The sequence below is a fragment of the Barbus barbus genome (assembly GCF_936440315.1).
Source record: "Barbus barbus genome assembly, chromosome: 3".
Classification (NCBI taxonomy): Eukaryota; Metazoa; Chordata; class Actinopteri; order Cypriniformes; family Cyprinidae; genus Barbus; species Barbus barbus.
Genome location: NC_136731.1, coordinates 27,650,391 through 27,666,313, shown reverse-complemented (window position 1 = coordinate 27,666,313; position 15,923 = coordinate 27,650,391). Strand labels below are relative to the sequence as shown.

The 15,923-nt window shown below is 38.8% G+C and overlaps 1 protein-coding gene across 2 annotated transcripts in view; it reads left to right on the top strand.

Annotated features, from left to right (window-relative positions):
* LOC306844800 (protein ELFN1-like) overlaps window positions 1-15,923 on the top strand; it is a 131,411-nt gene that overhangs the window by 92,744 nt on the left and 22,744 nt on the right. Inside the window, exon 3 of one of the 2 annotated variants that reach the window (XR_013781939.1) lies at window positions 3,478-4,942. The exons of the other annotated variant lie outside the window; for it this stretch is intronic. The gene's annotated coding sequence lies outside the window, so the exon portion shown is untranslated. Of the gene's footprint in view, window positions 1-3,477; window positions 4,943-15,923 lie in introns of those variants that run through there. 2 annotated transcript variants of the gene reach the window in all.

The window sequence follows — 15,923 nt, the reverse complement described above, 5'->3', positions numbered from 1 at the left end:
AAGGGTTAGTTCACTTCCAGAATAAAAATTTTCTGATAATTTACTCACCCCCATGTCATCCAATATGATCAAGTTCTTTCTTGAATTTGAAAAGAAGGTTTTTATGTAAAATATTCCAGGATTTTTCTCCAATGGTGGCCAATGGGTTGAAGGTCCAAATTGCAGTTTCAGTGCAGCTTCAAAAGGCTCTAAAAGATCCCAGCCAAGGCATAAGCCTCTCATCTAGCGAAACGATCAGTCATTTTCTAATATATATATATATATATATATATATATATTTATATATATATATATATATATATGAAGAATTTATTTGTAACTGTTTTTTTATTTTTTCAAAAAACATGTGTTTTATTATATGGAGAAAATTCCTGTAATGTTTTCCTCAAAATCCTTAATCTCTTTTCGACTGAATAAAGAAAGACATGAACATCTTGGATGGCACTGGGGAGAGTAAATTATCAGGAAATTTACTTCACAAGATGCTGGTATTTAGGGTATTCTAAATCAGTCTATTTTGATGTTCCATGATCTTAAAATGCAGAAGCCATCTGTAGTAACTTTAGTAACCATTGAGTCAGCTAACTAGTTTTTGGAAATTGCTATTGTTGTCTTTTATTTATTCTCAAAAATTTATTTTTCCAGTCGCACTGTTTCATTCTAATCAAAAAACGTATCCAAATCACCACTTGTATATTACATTATTATAGTCATCTAACCTGCGATGACATTTCCTCAAGTTTTCTTATGAACACGATGTCTGTTTGATGCTGTTATTTGTCGTGATGGTGATTTGAGGTTAATCTCTGTGGGGGTTTAGAGCATGCTAGCAATATGCTCGACTCCAAATAACCAGATGCTATGCCTAGAATCCATTATGAGTTCACTTGGTAATAATGAGGCTTCGTAAGAGGTTTCCATGGCAGCAGCCCTTGCTTTGTGTTTTGCTGTGTCATGTTTACATAAGAGGGATTCCTTACGGAGGTTATTCAGTCTCAGGCTTCCAGTATGTGTCCAGTATTTCTGTGCTGTAAGAGGTTCCACTCTAATGAACACTTTACAGTGCACTGCATGTATTTACTGCACGTCCAATGGTTTGGCAACCACCACATATCATCCTTTAGAGTAGAGTACATTAATCTTGTTTAAACTGTCTAAGACACCAATACAAATATATATATATAAATATATATATACAAGACAAATGAATACAATATATATAACTATAACAGAAAAGTATGGCATAACACTCCCAATTTTTTTCTGAGACATAATTTAGTTATAAATTGTCAGAAGAAAGCAGAAATTTTAAAGGGATAGTTCACACATAAATGTAATTCTGTCTTCATTTATTCACCCTCCTGTCGTTTTAAAACTATATGTTGTTATGCTGTTTTCATAAGACTTTTATATCAGTTATTCTGATATTAGACTAAAAAATACAGTAAAATAGATATTATTGTGAAATATGATAAAAAAAAAGAAACCCTTAAAATAACTGTTCTATTTTAAAATGTAATTTATTCCTGGGATGCAACACTGAATCAGAATTTCAGCATCATTACTCAAGTCTACATGCCACATGATCCTTCAGAAATCGTTCTAATTTGCTGATTATGCTGCTGAAGAAAAGCAGTTTTTGATCATTTAATGCATCCTTTGCTGAATTATAAAATTCTAAAAGTATTTACTAAAAAAAAAAAAGATCCTTCTTAATATTAGGTGGCCATAACTACTATGTACTTACATTTAAATGAATAATTTGGTGTAATGCACTTATTGTATACATACATGTTTTTTTACATTGTACTTATATTTGAAAAATACCTGCATGTTGTTATATCTGTAATTACACTTATAATTACACTGTGTTACGGTCAGTGGTTGCAGGAAAAAGGCGATCAACGAAAGGGTAAACCAAAAGAGGAATCTTTAATCAAATAGCTTCAACACACTTAAGACACTAAGTAAACTCAAGATCAGACAAACACAAAGGCAGAACCTAGGACTTATAAAGGGGCTGGAACAAACGAGAAAACAAGATAATTGAATCAAACACAGGTGATGCATATAACTAATTAACAGAACTAGGTCAGAAACTAAAACAGGAAGAACCAAATAAGGACAAAAAGGAAACTAAACAAACAGTTCTGTTACAGATATCACCCCCCTCCCGGAAGGTGCGTCCTGCACCGTAACAGTAACATCGGGGAGGGGGGGCGGGCGTCCTGGAGGCTGGAGCAGGACCAGGATAGGACAGGGAAGCCTCCAGGACGGATCAGGGGCCTTGGGAGACCATGTCAGGACTGGAGATTCGGGAGGTCATGGCGGATCTGGAGACTCGGGGGTCCATGGTGGATCCGGAGCCTTAGGAGGCCATGGCAGGACTGGAGATTCGGGAGACCATGGCGGATCTGGAGACTCGGGAGTCCATGGCGGATCAGGGTCCTCGGGCGACCATGGCGGATCTGGGTCCTCGGGCGGCCTTGGCGGATCGGGGTCCTCGGGCGGCCTCGGCGGATCTGGATCCTTGGGCGGCCATGGCGGATCGGGGTCCTCGGGCGGCCTTGGCGGATCGGGGTCCTCGGGAGGCCATGATGGATCAGGGTCCTTTGTGGCCTTGGCCTTTGGCCTGGCCACACAAACTGCGGCTATATGGCCCCCCCCCCCCAAAATTTCTTTGGGAAAGTTCCCCTCTGGGGGCCACATTGGAGGAGCGGGTTCTTGGGGGCGCTCGGGAGGAGCGGGCACTTGGGGGCGCTCTGGAGGAGCGGGCACTTGAGGGCGCTCTGGTGGAGCGGGCACTTGAGGGCGCTCTGGAGGAGCGGGCACTTGGGGGCGCTCTGGAGGCGCGGAGCTGGACGGAACCAGCGGAGATGAAGGAGAGCTGGACGGGACCAGCGTAGATGCAGGAGGGCGCTCTTGCAGCGCGGACTCGTGAGGGCGCTCTTGCGGCACAGACACTTGGGGGCGCTCTTGCAGCGCGGATTCAAAGGGACGCTCTTGTAGTGCGGACATTAGAGGGCGCTCTTGCAGTGCGGACACTAGAGGGCGCTCTTGCAGCGCGGACATTAGAGGGCGCGCTTGCAGCGCGGACATTAGAGGGCGCTCTTGCAGCGCGGACATTAGAGGGCGCTCTTGCAGCGCGGACTTTAGAGGGCGCACGGGAGGCATATAACTAATTAACAGAACTAGGTCAGAAACTAAAACAGGAAGAACCAAATAAGGACAAAAAGGAAACTAAACAAACAGTTCTGTTACACACTGTTGACCCATCCCTTACACCTTAACCCACCCTTAAACCTACCCATACCACCAAACCTGTCCCTAACCTTAACCGTATCCCATTTCAATAGCAGGAAAAGTGTTTTGCAATACAGTATGAACACAATAATTACATTGTTATTATTTTTGATGTAAGTACATAGTAGTTAAGGCCACCTAATATTAAGTTTATTTCTTTATTTTTTTTTACAGAAGAAAGTCTTATGGGATTGGAACGATATGAGGGTGAATAAATGGCAGCACTTCTCAATTTAGTTTGAACTGTCCCTTTAATCAAATCGTGGCCATTTCTTTTATCGTGTTTTTTGATGGGCCAGCCCTTCTTCGTTGGATGACAAAAATGAAAGAGAAACCGGATGGTGCACAGGGCCACATTAACCCATCAAACTGTGTCTCATCTTCTTTCCATCTTCCGTTTTTCGGAGCTGGTTGATGACATGCTGTAGGCTTCCATATCCTGAGTCAGCAGTGGGAAAGGAGTCAGCTCCCATCCTCCTGCCTGCAGCTGCTCCACGCAAAGGCCACAGCACCGGGCGAACAAGTTGATGTTCTGGAAAATTGCATCAAAACCTGCAGGTCTTATTCCTCCGTCCATCATGCACATTTCATGTGCTGAATCAAATTAGTCTTAGTCAATTAGTATGGATTGACACCATTTCTATGGAGAAACAGATGCTTTACAACCTGATTATTGTCATATCCGTAAGTTTAATTACCTGCTGGGAAGGAAATATGGGACATTGCATGTTTTGTTCTTTTGGCTGTATTCAAGCATTTTAAGGTTTATGAGCACTTGTATTGATGAATCCTGAACATAAATGATTATTGTACCTTCTTGTGTTGCTTAAAGTCAACGTGTATAATTTCTGCACCATTAGCATCACCAAATGCCATTACAAATATAATGATTTTTTTCAAGCAAGCAAATATTCCCCCATCTGCTATTGGTTGGTCAAACTGATGGTCTCGCTCCAAACTCATGCCACTGGTTGAGCAGATGTTGTTGCTGAGCTGATCATGATTGTTACACAAACAGTGCATTGTTTTGTTTAGCACCACAGGTTTTACACTCTTTGATTTACATATGTTGTCTTTGCATACTAAGTGAATTAGGGGAAAGTATGGTATGTTAACAAAATGACGCACTTCACATTTAATGAATCTTGGTGCTGTCATGAGGATGAAGGGCTAAATGGCCTCTGACATTTTTCTGATCCCATTCTTCCTTCCCTTTTCTCGGACCTGTCTATCCATTCTAGCTGTAAACTCTAAAATTGTGAATTTCATTAATTCAGTATTCAAATATTCCTCCTTTCCTCTAAATTAAACCCTAGAGGTTTTCTTTAGTTTACTTAGGCCAGTTGTCTACAGGACTTCAACAGCATGCTTTTTTAATTTTAAAATATTAGTTTAGACTTGAATAAGCAATTGCAATTATACAGCACCTAATGTCATGAACATAACAGTTTTTTTCTTCTAAGATGTCATGGAAAAGCTGGTTAAAACTGTACATGAATAAACAAAACATGGTTTAGGCCTGTCAAAAAGCATGTTTCAAGTCCTGTTTTATACTGAATATTTTTAATGGAAAAAAAAAATAAAATAAACTTTTTGACACTTAAACCATAGTAACTTAACGAATAATTAAATTTTTTGCAATAAAAAATATGTTTTTAGTGGATTTATGAAGTCAGTCATATATGTAGTTCATCCCATTAACAACCATTTCTAAATGTTTTTCTTAAAATGTCACACATTTCCACTATACTGTACATGCATAAAAAATCATCCATTTCATAGTAAGTATGGCTAATATCCTAGTGTTTTTGTTTTGTTTTGTTTTGTTTTGTTTTGTTTTGTTTTGTTTTGTTTTGTTTTGTTTTGTTTTGTTGTTGTTTTTTACATATATTTCAACAGTGCTATCTCCGTAACATCACAGCCCAGAAGATTAACTCGCCATGGGTTCTCTTAAGATTTTCATATGGCCTTTTATAATGAGGTTTTTCAATTTGTGAGTAACAAGTCAGTGGGAAATAACTTGATAATGCTTTTGTTGTACAATGTAAACTGCACACACTCACACCACAAATGTTATGTAGTTTCTTATTTCAAACAAATGTTTTATTTGAGTTGTCGGGGTGTGTGTAATTTACACTGTAGCACAAAACTTTCAAATATCGTCAATTTAAATTTACCACAGACCTTGTTTTACTCAAGAGCTGAAAAACCTATTATAATATAAAATCTTGAGGGAACCCATTACAAATGAGTCTTCCGTGTTTTAACGTCACAGCTGTAGTTTCTATATCTGTTGGATCTGAATATATATATGCATAATGATGTGTAAGATATTTGGTGTAAAATCAAATAACAGAGGCTGTCACTTAAATAGGTCATATATAAAAAATAAATAAATAAATAATGTTTTTAAAAACCTTTTCGGTATAACATGCTCATTTTAAAATCCAACAAATACACAATATCTAGTGATCTGTCCTTGAGGCACTTTAGCACTTATATGCAGCCAGAAAGTCGCTGTTAAATACAGCATATCGAAATATTCAGATCCTGGGAAAGAAACTGAACTTGACAGAATTTGCAAGGTCACATTTAAGTGTAGCATATGGAGAGCGTCATCTGGTCATCTGTTTCACCTTCAATTTATATTTGCAGGCGACGCCAATGGGTATGAGGAAATAATAGGCTTTGTCCCACAAACAAATGAATCCAAAGTACCCTGCATCAGCACAATGACGCTCACTTATCAGTAAGGTACCGTTAGATAAAGATAATTAGTGTGTGGAGCCCCTAGGCAGTCTGTGCTCTTGACTGAGCCATTTGGGGCGAACCTGAAAGCCAGACCTGAAACTGTGTCTCCACAGTCATAAGCGAAAGTCCAGCTCCCTTCACACGGAGAGGTCTGGCCGGGGCAGGACCACTGACACTCAATTCCAGCCAGTTCTTCTCCGGTAATTAACATACAGCGCTAATACCATCTGATACAAATGAAGCACGACTCCTACCTCCTCATAATTCTTTCTCTCACTCGAAAGTAATTTGAGGGTTCGATGTGCCGAATGTCCTCCTCTCCCACGAGAGCTGGCTTCATTACAACTGAATTGTTTCAGCACCTCTGAGCCCCTTCTGTACAACTCTTTTATGTTTTCCTGTGACACACATATGAATTTGCAATGACTTCAAATAAGCAGCCGGAGAACATCATAGCGGGACGGCCTCAGAGGAGTTCAAACACCTGCAGATTGCCACTGAAGGAAGACGAAAGGAAATTTGAGGGAAAAGACAAAGAGGAAAAGGGGTACTTGGGTAATTGGAGGGGCGGAGAGAGATGAAAGAGGCAGGGGCCAACAATGGGGAGGATCTGCGGTTCAGGTTGTGCGGAATTCAAAAATCAATTAAAAAGTAATTAATTTAAGCTAGCAAACAGGATATAGAACTGTAATTTGTATTTGAGCTTAGTAGAATGAAAATGGCACACTATATATAAAATTTTTGAGTTGAGCAATCTCTTAATTGCCTCATGAAATGCATTTTTAGATTAATGTATTATGTTTCTGGATTTAGTGTATCAAAAAAGTTCAAATATTTGTAAAATAATTTTCCATCCTCATTTTGACTCTCTGTCACAAACACTTACCTCTTGCAGAAGCAAAATTAAATGCCCACTACTGTGATTAACAACTTCATTGCACCGTGTAAAATATTTCGATTAAAAGGTGAAAACTCATCTTAAGAGTTAGCTTTAAGGAAACTTCCACAGTTTTATTGTAGCATAACCTCTTATATGGGTAAATATCAAGGACATTTTGACATATCATGACCCCTTTTAAATTGTAAACGTTTCCCACCGCTGCTGTGGTTCAGTCTGACAGTTCTGCTGATGGGGCTTGGGTGGTGAGATAGTTACAGTAGTCAGTGTATCTGTGTCCTCTATGAGGCGTGAAGGTCCAACCAACTGCACTTTGCTCAGAGTGATGTTCTCATCACAGAGTGTTGAACCCTCGTGACTCTATAGAAGAGCTGCTCCGTTCAGTCTAACAGGATTTCCACCAGCAGCCATCACTACTCACATGAGATTCTTCAGCACTGCTTTGAATAGTTATATTTATAGAATTCAGTTTATGATGCAGATCCAGAAGATTTATAGATGTTCTCAAGATGTTTTCACTGGCAATTATTAGTATTTTAGGGTCAGAGCACATGCTGGCAAACAGTCCAGAGGATAATATCGTTGCTCAGAGGATGCTTTTTCACAGCGGAGGAGACTCAAATGAGTTCTCAGTTATGTGTTGCTAAAGTTTTTCTTCTAAGATTTCTTAGAGAAAAATAAATAAATAAAAGGATAAGCAAATACAACTGTTGTTGTGGGTGTAGTACAGTGAGTATAAAATATATAATGTAGATAGTGTAGGAGCTGAGATTTGACACTATTAAAAACTAAGTGTGGAAGAAGCACTCAAAATGTGCCATCATAACAATGACATGAAGAAGCGGAACAAACTGAGACAGACTAAATCCAAAAGCACCATGGCAACGTCTCAAAGATGCTTCAAGAGACCTACCTGCAAAGCTACAATACTGTTAAAAGTACTGCACTTGTGTAAAAATGCGGTAAAATGAGGATGCTGTCAAAAATAATGTCATAAATAGATTTTTGTTATCTATTAACTTCTATTAACTAAATTAAATCAACATTTGGTGTGACCATCCTTTGCATTTAAAGCAGATTTTGCCCTCGGTGCACCTGCGTATAGTTTTTCAGGGAGCTTTGCAGGTAGGTCTCTTGAAGCATCTTGGAGATGTTGCCACAGTTCTTCTGGATTTAGTCTGTCTCAGTTTGTTCTGTTTCTTCGTGTCATTCCAGACAGACTGGATGATCAGATCAGATCTCTGTGTGGAGCACTGGTTGCTGTCAGACTCCTTGTGCAAACAAAAATCTCACTGGATTATTCAAATTAACAACTGATATTTACCACTGACACACTGCAGCAAAATATAGAAATAACTGACTAAAACACATTTTTTTAGCTGGTGAAAGTCAAGTAAAGTTAAGTTAAGTCACCATTATTTATATAGCGCATTTTACAATGCAGATTGTGTCAAAGCAGCTTTACAGTATTAAACAGGGAAATAGTGTGTCGACATAGTGTGCTGTTCTCCTCTAGCCAGATGAAACCAGCAGTTTAATTATAGGGTACAACAAAGTCAGATTGTGCAGAGCAGAAGAGACTTCTTTCACAAACTTAAAAAATCTTACTATCCCCCAAATGTTTGAAAAGTAGTGTAAATGCAAATCTATCTCACAATATAGTATAAAAGCTCAGGTAATTTTTTTTTTTTAGGAATTATTTAATGATAAATATTTGAGTTCAAATTGAATCCCATGACTTGATTGCAGACTTTAGTTTCTTTGACAGTGTGTGACATTAAGACCTCTTCTGAAACTCTGGAGGAGACACGTGAGATTCCTGTTGTCTTTTGTCAGGAGAAAGCGGGACTCAAAACTCCCTGCCTTTCATTTCTCTGCAGTCCTGTAGAAACAATTGAAATATTAAAGAAATCTCATTTGTCATTTTCTTTATAATGAAATGTTGCTGCAGCATTTTAAATTGCCAGAACAATGAACATTTCACAAGTACTTAATGTGTGGTGAAAACCTTTGAGTTTATCTACAGCCGTCTCATTAGGTTTTGCATAGAGGACAACAGAAAAATCCATCACTGCTCTGCATGCTCGCCAAAGCGAAATGTCACCCAGACCAGGGAGCATCTGTGCGCTCCCAGAGGAGGCTCCGTCTGGCTTGAAGACCCTGACTGTTCTGGCCTACAGCACACATGGCCTCCGCTGGACCATGGAGACTCAGGCTATTAATGAGGAATGGACAGAGGAGAAAGCAGAGCTAGGAAGGGTCCCTACAGACACTATTACCATTTGTTTATGTAGCTCATTTAAGTGTGGAGTAAAGTCTTGCTCAGCAACACATGCCCCATGTTGTTAATGGAATCATTCATATTAATATTTGCAAGAGATCCAGTATGTTTTTAAGGAGCTTGGGGCCAAACGCAAGCAAAAACATGAGGAACAAAATGTGAATATAAATGATGGCTTATGCATTTACATTTTACATTTATTCATTTAGCTGACGCTTTTACCCAAAGCGACTTACAATTGCTATATATGTCAGAGGTCGCATGCCTCTGGAGCAACTAGGGGTTAAGTGTCTTGCTCAAGGACACATTGGTGTCTCACAGTGGAATCGAACCCGGGTCTCTCACACCAAAGGCATGTGTCTTATCCACTGCGCCATCACCACCACCATGCGTGTTTATTTTCATCGGTGTCCATTGTGAACATACTCCATGTTTGCTCTAACAAGTTATACAGTTCATCTGTAATGTATGCCGACACTTTATGGTAGAATCAGTCTAACTGGAGTGAGTCAGGCTGGACAAACAGCATGTCTATGTTAATTAATGAGCCCAGTCTCTATTGCTTTACCCAGAACTTTACCTAAAGGGGGTCTAGCCTCCGTATCCTGCTGGTTAAGGTTATACATGCTCTTGGCCTTTGCCATTTTGTTGCTTTAAAGGTCACAGACTTGGGAGAATGGGCCACAGGATGGAGTCTGTTTTTTTATGCCCATTAAAGCCATCACTCATCTCACTTCACATTTTGCCCTGATGGATTTCTCATATTCATTTCATGGGCATTTGAGTTTGGTAGTTAAAGTTTTTGTAAAGGATAGAGGAAAGTGCCTCTATAATTTGCCTCTCTGTTCTCTTTTCATGCTCAGTTGGAGACTTCATTGCTTTAAGATCATCCCAGTATTCCTGCGTGAGCCCTCCACTGGTCTATTTTTTTGTAGATATCCCAAATTACAGTTTAAAAATGGTTATGATAAAAAAAATATATATATGAGGAGGAGAAATATGAGCAATGATGTTGATGATGGTCATGATCTTTAACTAGTCCCACTGGATTTATAACTGTGAGTTTGACTTAAAGTGGCAATAATATGTTTGTGAACCATTTAAAATGTCTAGATTGTTGCATTGATACTCATAAAATGTGACTACATTGATATTCGTTAAAATGAGTGATCTTCATCAAAAGCAAAATTATAGAAAAACAATCTGACTAAATAAATAACATACAAAGTACAAATAACATATACAATAACATACAATTTTTTTTATCATTTTTTTTTTTACATCAGACTTTTAATAATTTTTTTTAAGACATTGAGTGATCATTAACAAGACAGGATGGTAAAAGTAAGTGAACCTCTGTGCTTCTCCAAATGCTAATTGGAATCAATTAGGGAGATGATATTAGAAGTGTGGGTTGCACATGACCCTGCCTTTTAAATAAAGTCACGCAAATCCTGGTGACTGACAAATCTGTTCTTCTCGAGGAAGGTTAGTGTAAACAATGCCTCTATTCCAAAGGCTTTCACAAGACCATAAAAAAACACATTCAGATAAATTGGATGAAAAAGGTTATGAAAACATTGCAAATGATTCATTTGTGTTATTTGTTTAGGCAGATAGTGTTTGTCTGTAATTGTGAGTTAAATTAAGGTCAGACTGCATTTTATGAGTAATCGATGCAGAAATCCAGATATTTTCACAAATTTATTCTTGACACTCGCTCTAAATTCCCAATGGTGAGATTAGCTGTTTTTTTTTTTGTTTTTTTTGCAGGAATTCAGATTCACTAATGTAGTCAATATATACACATTTTTCTGACACAAAAACGTGACACATTTGGAGTTTTTGGAGCCCATGGAGTTTTCTTTGGTTCGATGCGTTTCATAAGCAATATTACTTCAAAGAATTATGAATTCCATAGTTTATTATTGAAACAGCTAGTGATGTAGAATATTTGAAAAGAGTTAGAAAGTTTGTCATCTTTAAATAAGTTTGGTAATGTCACATGTACTCTGATATTATCCCAGTGAAAAGATAATACTGTTTATATTTATTATTACCTTTATTTAACCAGGAAGAAACTCATTGAGATTAAAAATCTTTTTTTCAAGAGTGTCCTGTCCAAGATAGGCAGAGTACAACCATACATACACAAAATACACAAAAATAATAATAACATAAAACAACTGGGAAAAAAAGCAAATCCTTTAAAGTCAACCACAATCCATACCACATCAGGCAAAACATCTACAGCTAGATGTTCCTGCCTCCAAGTCAGCCAACATCCTCTTAAAAGCGACCAATGAGACCAGCTTATTAAGTTTCATCGATTTCTGTAATTCTGTAATTTATATACTTTATATATCAACTAAGAGTTTTCCCTCAATAATCTCCTTATTTGCTGCTTATTAGTAAGATGGTTGTTAAGTTTAGGTAGTAGGATTAAGGGATCTACAATATGGTCATGCAGAATAGGGAATTAATATGTGCTTTATAAGTACTAATAAACAGCCAATATGCTAGTTATATGCATGCTTATAAGCAACTAGTTAATAGTGAAGAGTGAATAGTGTTCCCTAATCTAAAGTGATACCATTTTTTGATTATTGTTGTTTAGCATTTCTAGTAACACTTTAGGGTAACACTTTAATTTGAGGTGTCCTTCTTACATGTTACATGTACTTATTATTATAATAACAATAAATTATGTAAAATTTCATGAAATTAACCCCAAGACAAACACTAATCCTAACCCTAATAGAAAGTACATGTAGTTAATTAATGTTGCTCAGTACTTAATTGTATAATTACACTGTAACAAGGACACCTTAAAATAAAGTGTAACCCACTTTAGTGTAGAGACCAATTCTCACAATTAACTAATTGCTTATTAGCATGCCAATTATTAATATATTGGCTGTTTGTTAGTACTTATAAAGTACATATTCTGCATTACCATATTCTACATCCCTAATCCTACCCAAAACATTTAACAACTACCTTACTAACAATTAATAAGCAGCAAATTAGGATTTTATTGAGGCAAAAGTCATAGTTAATGGTTTGTTAATAGCGAGAATTGGACCTTAAAATAAAATGTGACCGCATTTCTATATATTCATTTTCTAAAATGCTTTTGCACTATTTTTTTCCACTTCTTTTGGAGTCATACAAAAGCTTTGTGTGAGAAACGTAAGCAGACACAAAGCAAATTTGAAATTCAAGCAAAAGTTCCATAGGCCACAGGTCTTGATTTTTTTTTTATTACAATCAATTTGGTTACATCATATGTGAGAATGCAGTACAATGATTTGTGTGAAGATCCTTAAAAATATATATTTCTGCTCCATGGCAATAACAGCATGTGAGGGTCGCAAGGGTGAGTTTTCATTTTTGGGTGAACTATCCCCAGCAGGCACACAACGTCATATGACGTTAATATTAGGTTGGATTTAGGTCGCGACGTCAGGTGACCAAAATTCAATGTCAAGCCAACGTCTAATGACAACGTTGATTTGACGTCCAAGACCGACGTCAATTGACGTTGATATTTAGTTGTTTTCAGGTTGTGTTGGGAAGTAACCAAAATCCAACGTCGAGCCAACGTCTAAAGCCAACGTCATATTGACGTCAAATACTGATATACAGTCGTCGGGTATGGCAACCAAAACCCAACGTCGCCTAGACGTCATAATGGTAACGTCCACACAACGTCAGATTCTAACATCATTTGACGTTGTTTTTAGGTTGTGGCATTAACTAACCAAAATCCAACGTCGAGCCAACGTCTAAAGCCAACGTCATATTGACGTCAAATACTGATATACAGTGGTCAGGTATGGCAACCAAAACCCAACGTCGGCTAGACGTCATAATGGTAACGTCCACACAACGCCAGATTCTAACATCATTTGACGTTGTTTTTAGGTTGTGGCATTAACTAACCAAAATCCAACGTCGAGCCAACGTCTAAAGCCAACGTCATATTGACGTCAAATACTGATATACAGTGGTCAGGTATGGCAACCAAAACCCAACGTCGGCTAGACGTCATAATGGTAACGTCCACACAACGTCAGATTCTAACATCATTTGACGTTGTTTTTAGGTTGTGGCATTAACTAACCAAAATCCAACGTCGAGCCAACGTCTAAAGCCAACGTCATATTGACGTCAAATACTGATATACAGTGGTCAGGTATGGCAACCAAAACCCAACGTCGCCTAGACGTCATAATGGTAACGTCCACACAACGTCAGATTCTAACATCATTTGACGTTGTTTTTAGGTTGTGGCATTAACTAACCAAAATCCAACGTCGAGCCAACGTCTAAAGCCAACGTCATATTGACGTCAAATACTGATATACAGTGGTCAGGTATGGCAACCAAAACCCAACGTCGGCTAGACGTCATAATGGTAACGTCTACACAACGTCAGATTCTAACATCATTTGACGTTGTTTTTAGGTTGTGGCATTAACTAACCAAAATCCAACGTCGAGCCAACGTCTAAAGCCAACGTCATATTGACGTCAAATACTGATGTACAGTGGTCAGGTATGGCAACCAAAACCCAACGTCGGCTAGACGTCATAATGGTAACGTCCACACAACGTCAGATTCTAACATCATTTGACGTTGTTTTTAGGTTGTGGCATTAACTAACCAAAATCCAACGTCGAGCCAACGTCTAAAGCCAACGTCATATTGACGTCAAATACTGATATACAGTCGTCGGTTATGGCAACCAAAACCCAACGTCGCCTAGACGTCACAATGGTAACGTCCACACAACGTCAGATTCTAACATCATTTGACGTTGTTTTTAGGTTGTGGCATTAACTAACCAAAATCCAACGTCGAGCCAACGTCTAAAGCCAACGTCATATTGACGTCAAATACTGATATACAGTGGTCAGGTATGGCAACCAAAACCCAACGTCGCCTAGACATCATAATGGTAACGTCCACACAACGTCAGATTCTAACATCATTTGACGTTGTTTTTAGGTTGTGGCATTAACTAACCAAAATCCAACGTCGAGCCAACGTCTAAAGCCAACGTCATATTGACGTCAAATACTGATATACAGTCGTCGGTTATGGCAACCAAAACCCAACGTCGCCTAGACGTCACAATGGTAACGTCCACACAACGTCAGATTCTAACATCATTTGACGTTGTTTTTAGGTTGTGGCATTAACTAACCAAAATCCAACGTCGAGCCAACGTCTAAAGCCAACGTCATATTGACGTCAAATACTGATATACAGTGGTCAGGTATGGCAACCAAAACCCAACGTCGCCTAGACGTCATAATGGTAACGTCCACACAACGTCAGATTCTAACATCATTTGACGTTGTTTTTAGGTTGTGGCATTAACTAACCAAAATCCAACGTCGAGCCAACGTCTAAAGCCAACGTCATATTGACGTCAAATACTGATATACAGTGGTCAGGTATGGCAACCAAAACCCAACGTCGGCTAGACGTCATAATGGTAACGTCTACACAACGTCAGATTCTAACATCATTTGACGTTGTTTTTAGGTTGTGGCATTAACTAACCAAAATCCAACGTCGAGCCAACGTCTAAAGCCAACGTCATATTGACGTCAAATACTGATGTACAGTGGTCAGGTATGGCAACCAAAACCCAACGTCGGCTAGACGTCATAATGGTAACGTCCACACAACGTCAGATTCTAACATCATTTGACGTTGTTTTTAGGTTGTGGCATTAACTAACCAAAATCCAACGTCGAGCCAACGTCTAAAGCCAACGTCATATTGACGTCAAATACTGATATACAGTCGTCGGTTATGGCAACCAAAACCCAACGTCGCCTAGACGTCACAATGGTAACGTCCACACAACGTCAGATTCTAACATCATTTGACGTTGTTTTTAGGTTGTGGCATTAACTAACCAAAATCCAACGTCGAGCCAACGTCTAAAGCCAACGTCATATTGACGTCAAATACTGATATACAGTGGTCAGGTATGGCAACCAAAACCCAACGTCGCCTAGACGTCATAATGGTAACGTCCACACAACGTCAGATTCTAACATCATTTGACGTTGTTTTTAGGTTGTGGCATTAACTAACCAAAATCCAACGTCGAGCCAACGTCTAAAGCCAACGTCATATTGACGTCAAATACTGATATACAGTGGTCAGGTATGGCAACCAAAACCCAACGTCGGCTAGACGTCATAATGGTAACGTCCACACAACGTCAGATTCTAACATCATTTGACGTTGTTTTTAGGTTGTGGCATTAACTAACCAAAATCCAACGTCGAGCCAACGTCTAAAGCCAACGTCATATTGACGTCAAATACTGATATACAGTCGTCGGTTATGGCAACCAAAACCCAACGTCGCCTAGACGTCACAATGGTAACGTCCACACAACGTCAGATTCTAACATCATTTGACGTTGTTTTTAGGTTGTGGCATTAACTAACCAAAATCCAACGTCGAGCCAACGTCTTAAGCCAACGTCATATTGACGTCAAATACTGATATACAGTGGTCAGGTATGGCAACCAAAACCCAACGTCGGCTAGACGTCATAATGTAACGTCCACACAACGTCAGATTCTAACATCATTTGACGTTGTTTTTAGGTCGTGGCATTAACTAACCAAAATCCAACGTCGAGCCAACGTCTTGAGC